Raw genomic sequence first — 5,925 nt, forward strand, 5'->3', positions numbered from 1 at the left:
TACTTCATCAGTACAAGGAAGCTAAAAATGCTTAAACACCAGATGGCTCCATGGCTGAAAAATTGCAAAGAATTAATAATAATTATTATTATTTGTATTATAAATGTAAGATTTTACTCTGTGTGGGCAGGATGTGACAAGGACTGGAGAACTGAAATATGATCAAAGATGGACAAATAATCTGATGAACTGGGAGGAAAAAAGCTAATAAAAGGAGAACAAAGATTAAGCATTTAGATAACAAAGTTTTCTTTTACTAACAAGCATCATTGAAGAGGGAAAAGGAGAAGATGGAACAGGAATATTAGAAATCCAAATAATTCTTAGGCTTACTCTTTTTCTCTCTCTTTTTCTGTGGTTCTATTTCAGAAAGCATCAAGGCATTTTAAGAAATGTAATTTATTTGTGATGTTTTGAAAAGAGAAGGAAAAAGACTATTGTTTTTAACTTTAAACAGAAATTCAGAGATAAATCAACATGAAGAACAAACATAGTGAGAAGAGGGACAGTAGTCACAAAAAGAGGATGATAGGATAAACTACTCAGGACCTCCGGATATAGACTCTTTAAATAGGGCAGATTGTACATCCAGTGTCATTTTGGGAACCATAGGTGTAGAAGACAGATGATCTTGTGGTTAGAGCCCAGTCCTGGAATCCATATTAATATGTATTTCATATTATATTATATATAAATGTTAGCATGAAGCGTCATAGTTGAATGGTATTATATTTACTCCTGTTCACTCATGCTAAGTTTCCCATAACACTTCATAAAGCTGAAGTCAGAGTTTTGTAACTTGTAAAATCATGCTATAAATATAGCTAATTTAAATGCTTATTTCAGAAGCATACCTTCTGCTTAAGGTGAACATGTTACGAGATAAGAATTCTCCCCAAAAAGGAGGGTATGCACGTTTCTTTTTCATAATGTACTGCATTATCTTTAGACAAATTTAGCTACGTTCAGTTATTTGGTTTCTTGAACATTTTTCATAACAAGCTGCAAGTGTAATAAATCAATTGACTATACAAGTAAGCAAAAATATATTATATACACACACATTTTGCTCACAAGTGGTCTGATCCAAAAGCCCACTGAAATGAATGAGTGTCTTTGTATTGACTTCAAGAGGCCGTTGGATGAGGCCCCATCTGGGTTTTACAATATCATTAATCTCCAATGTAATTATTAGAGCTGATCAAAATTAGCAATTTCTGTCCCATGGGAAATTCTAAGATTTCAACATTTGGTTTTGCCTGAAATTGTGACAAAAAGGCAAAATTTAGGAATTTTCTATTCAATGAAATATTCTGAAAATATTTTATGTTGACCTTATTGAAATGTTGGTTTCCACGCTATTGTTTCAACAGTATTGTTCTGACTTTTATTTTAGAATTTATAATACAACATAAGAGTCAAAACACATTTTGATCTCATTGAAATGAAATGTTTTGATAATTTCCTCATTTTAAATAGATACATTCTCACATAACATTCCTATTTCATCAAATCTGAGGGAAAACTCTTCTGTTGGAAATTTTTTGACCAGCTCTAACTGTTATAGCTGCATTGCCACTGAAGCAATTCATTAAAAATGATGTTGCCCCGTAGCATGACGTTCCTAGAACAATAATGGAAACTGAAGCCATTACTAGAAAAGTTTTTTAAAAAGGCAGCAAGAGATTTTGAAGTGTATTAATTGTATTAATGTCTGAATGTTTTACTGTTCAATTTCTGAAATAGGTACACACGTCATGCTTTACTCAAGTTCTAGAATTTCTCATATGTCTGAAGGATGAGCATGGTATGTGCATTTATCTTAAATAGTCAATCTTCCTTTCCTTTTTAGTCATTTCTAAATAACGTGACATCACAGTGAAGTTTATCACAAATTTATTATTTGTTGGAACTGGTTAATATATAAGACTGTTGTAACAAATAAAACCAAAAGAAAGAATAAAAGAGAAAATCAAAGAGGTACATAACCATTGCAAATGAACACAACAGAAGAATTAGAGAGTGGTTGCATACTGAAAAATGACTAAAATGTCACCCTGTCACCTCAGATATAGGTATATCTAAAAACTTTGAGTTGAGGGTGCAACTCCCAGCCTGAAGACACATACCTGTGCTACTGTAGCCATGGTGGCAGGAAGGGCTAAATCTCCCAACTACGTGCCTAGGATCACAGATGGGTACATACTTGAGGTGGCTAGTCCCTCTCACAATTCTCAATGCGTCTGCTATATTCTATTTTTAATGGGATGAGCTGGGAATCACACACCCAGCTTGACATGTACACGTACTCATAGTGGGCTGGATTCTAATCTCATTTATTCCAGTATATCTGATCCCGGTGTATCGTAGACTTATCTGGTTGAAGTAATTCCAAAATGTTCTCACATATTTGCTTAAATACAATAACACAAATAATTCACTTTGGCCCCAATTAGGGTGACCATACGTCCCGTTTTAGTCAGGACAGTCCCTTTTTTTAAGCCCTGTCCCAGCCATTCTGACTTTTTTTGCAAAAGTGGAAATTTGTCTCATTTGCTCTTGCCAACTTGATCAGTTGGTAAGAGCAAACGGGACAAATGCCCAGTTTTGTCTAAAAAGTGGGATGCGGAGGAATGTGCTGGGGCAAGTGGCGATGCCAGCCCCAGGCAGCGGAGCAGACAGGGTTTGAGCGAGCAGTGACACCAGCCCCAGCCCCACACGGGGGCCTCGGGCCAGCCCATATGTGGAGAGGAGCTCGGGTGAGCAGCTTGGGCAGTTCCATGCAGTGGTGAGAGGGCTAGGGCCAATATGGTCACCCTAGCCCCAAGTGATCAGTGACAGGCTTCAATATTTGCACATGCTTAAGTAGTTTGCTGGACCAGGGTCTTCACCCCATATCTGCACCCATTTTGAATTCACTTCCCATCCATGTTCTAGCAAATGAATTTACTGGATGATTCGTTCACTGAAACAGCAAATTTTAAACTAATATTACAGAAAAATGACAAACCACATTTTGAACAATATTCTCAGTTGAAATCTGGTTCTGACAAGTGCTATGGATCTCAAACCCAGGCCCATAGGGTTGCCGAGCAACCAGGGCTTTGGAGCTGAGCTCCGGTTCAGCTCCAGCTCCAGGCAAAAGCCTGCAGCTCCACTGCTCCAGAGCTGCTCCGCGCTCCAGCTCCAGGCTCCACTCCAAAGCCCTGCGAGCAACAGTCTTACCTCTGCATCACCACACTGCAAAGGGAGATGAGGAAACTGCAGCTAATAATCTGCAAACAGGGACTGCACCTGTTGATTCAGTGAGAACAGTGGACTAGCGGCAGAACTCTGATTGGACACTTCTTACCATACGGTTTCCAGTTCTTGACATACCCCTTGTTTGAACAACTACTTACTAGTCATGATGCTGACCAGACTCCTGAGACCAAGTACCTGACTCCTCAACTGGTTTCTGCTCCTTGTTCCTATTACCATGTCATATTCCTTGTTTTTGGTTTCTCACCCTAACTCCAGTTACTGACTCTGGTTTGACTCCTAACCCTGGTCTACACTACGAGTTTAGGTCGAATTTAGCAGCTTTAGATCGATTTAACCCTGCACCTGTCCACACGCCAAAGCTATTTTTGTCGACTTAAAGGGCTCTTAAAATCGATTTCTGTACTCCTCCCCAACGAGGGGATTAGTGCTGAAATAAACATCGCCAGGTCGAATTTGGGGTAGCGTGGACACAGTTCAATGGTATTGGCTTCTGGGAGCTATCCCAGAGTGCTCCATTGTGACTGCTCTGGACAACACTTTCAACTCAGATGCACTAGCCAGGTACACAGGAAAAGCCCTGGGAACTTTTGAATTTCCTTTCCTGTTTGGCCAGCGTGGCGAGCTCATCAGCACAGGTGACCATGCAGTTCCAGAATCACAAAAGAGCTCCAGCATGGACTGAACGGGAGGTACTGGATCTGGATTGATGTATGGGGAGATTAATCTGTGCTATCAGAACTCCGTTCCAAAAGACGAAATGCTAAAATATTTGCAAAAATCTCCAAGGGCATGATGGACAGAGGCTACAACAGGGACCTGCAGCAGTGCCGCGTGAAAGTTAAGGAGCTCAGGCAAGCCTACCAAAAAACCAAAGAGGCAAATGGACGCTCTGGGTCAGAGCCCCAGACATGCCGCTTCTATGATGAGCTGCATGCAATTCTAGGGGGGCCCCTACCACTCCCCCACCACTGTCCCTGGACACCTGCAAGGGGGGGAGTCTCATGCAGCAGGGATGAGGATTTTGGGGATGAGCAAGAGGAGTAGAAGGATAGCACACAGCAGGCAAGCGGAGAAACCGTTCTCCCCGACAGCCAGGAACTGTTTATCACCCGGGAGCCAATGTCCTCCCAACCCTCCCAAGGTGGGCTCCCGGACCACGATGCCAGAGAAGGCATCTCTGGTGAGGGTACCTTTGTAAATATAATACATGGTTTAAAAGCAAGCATGTTTAATGATTAATTTGCCCTGAAGACTTGGGATGCATTCGCAGCCAGTACAGCTACTGGAAAAGTCTGTTAAAGTGTCTGGAGATGGAGCAGAAATCCTCCAGGGACATCTCCATGAAGCTCTCCTGGAGGTACTCCCAAAGCCTTTGCAAGGGGTTTCTGGGGAGGGCAGCCTTATTCCGTCCTCCATGGCAGGACACTTTACCATGCCAGGCCAGTAGCACGTAGTCTGGAATCATTGCATAACAAATCATGGCAGCGTATGGTCCTGGTGTTTGCTGGCATTCAAGCAACATCCGTTCTTAATCTCTCTGTGTTATCCTCAGGATGTTAACCTGAAAACCGCAGCCCCTCCTTTTAAATGGCCAACCAAACGGGTGCTTGGTATGGGAAAGGAGAGCGCTGCTGTTTGAAACCATTCCCAAATGTTATGAAGGTTGAAGAAGCCGAAAGACTGTGACTTACCCTGGCTGCCTGCAAGCCGAATTCTGTTGCCCAGCCCTGCGTGTGCAATCTCTCCACCAAACTGGCAGGCCCTCAGTATAAGAGGCAAAATGTGACCTTGTACAGAAAGCACATGTGCTTTGTAATGTTAACAGCTTGGTTCACCGTGAAAGCGTCTACCCATTGTTCTCTAAAATGTGTCTTTTAAAATACTACTCTCCCTTTTTTTCCTCCCGCAGCTGCAAATGTTTCAACGCTCCCCCTATCATCTCCGTCCCAGAGGCTAGTGCAGATAAGAAGGCGAAAAAATGCACTCATGATGAAACGTTCTCTGAGCTCATGCAATCCTGCCGCACTGAAAGAGCCCAGCAGAATGAGTGGAGCAAACAATGTCAGAGTCCAGGAAAGCAGAAAATGAATGCGAGGACGGGAGCGACGAGCGAGATGATAGGTGGTGGGAGCAAGATGAGAGGTGGCGGGAGTCAATGTTGAAGCTACTGAGGGATCAAACTGATGTACTCTGGTGTTTGGTGGAGCTGCAGGAAAGGCAGCAGGAGCACAGACTGCCGCTGCAGCACCTGTGTAACCGCCTGCCCTCCTCCCCAAGTTCCATAGCCTCCTCACCCAGACGCCCAAGAACGCGGGGGTGGGGGGGGAGGCTCTGGGCACCCAACCCCTCCACCCCAGAGGACTGCCCAAGCAACAGAAGGCTGGCATTCAATAAGTTTTGAAGTGCAGTGTGGCCTTGTTCTTCCCTCCTCCCCTCATCCACCACCCCACCTGGCGCTTCCCTCCTCCCCAACCCCTCCCAGGCTACCCCGGCAATTATCCCCCTATTTGTGTGATGAGTTAAGAAAGAATGCATGATTTTGAAACAACAATGACTTTATTGCCTCTGCAAGCAGTGATCAAAGTGGGGAGGGCGGTTGGCTTACAGGGAAGTAGAGTGAACCAAGGGGGCGGGTTTTCATCAAGGAGAAACAAACAGACT

At 43.4% G+C, this 5,925-nt stretch overlaps 1 pseudogene; it reads left to right on the forward strand.

Moving 5' to 3' along the window:
* The first annotated feature begins 3,905 nt into the window (after positions 1 to 3,905).
* LOC141989745 (uncharacterized) lies at positions 3,906 to 5,665 on the forward strand (annotated as a pseudogene).
* The last annotated feature ends 260 nt before the right edge of the window (positions 5,666 to 5,925 follow it).

The sequence above is a fragment of the Natator depressus genome, chromosome 6, assembly GCF_965152275.1.
Source record: "Natator depressus isolate rNatDep1 chromosome 6, rNatDep2.hap1, whole genome shotgun sequence".
Taxonomy (NCBI): Eukaryota; Metazoa; Chordata; order Testudines; family Cheloniidae; genus Natator; species Natator depressus.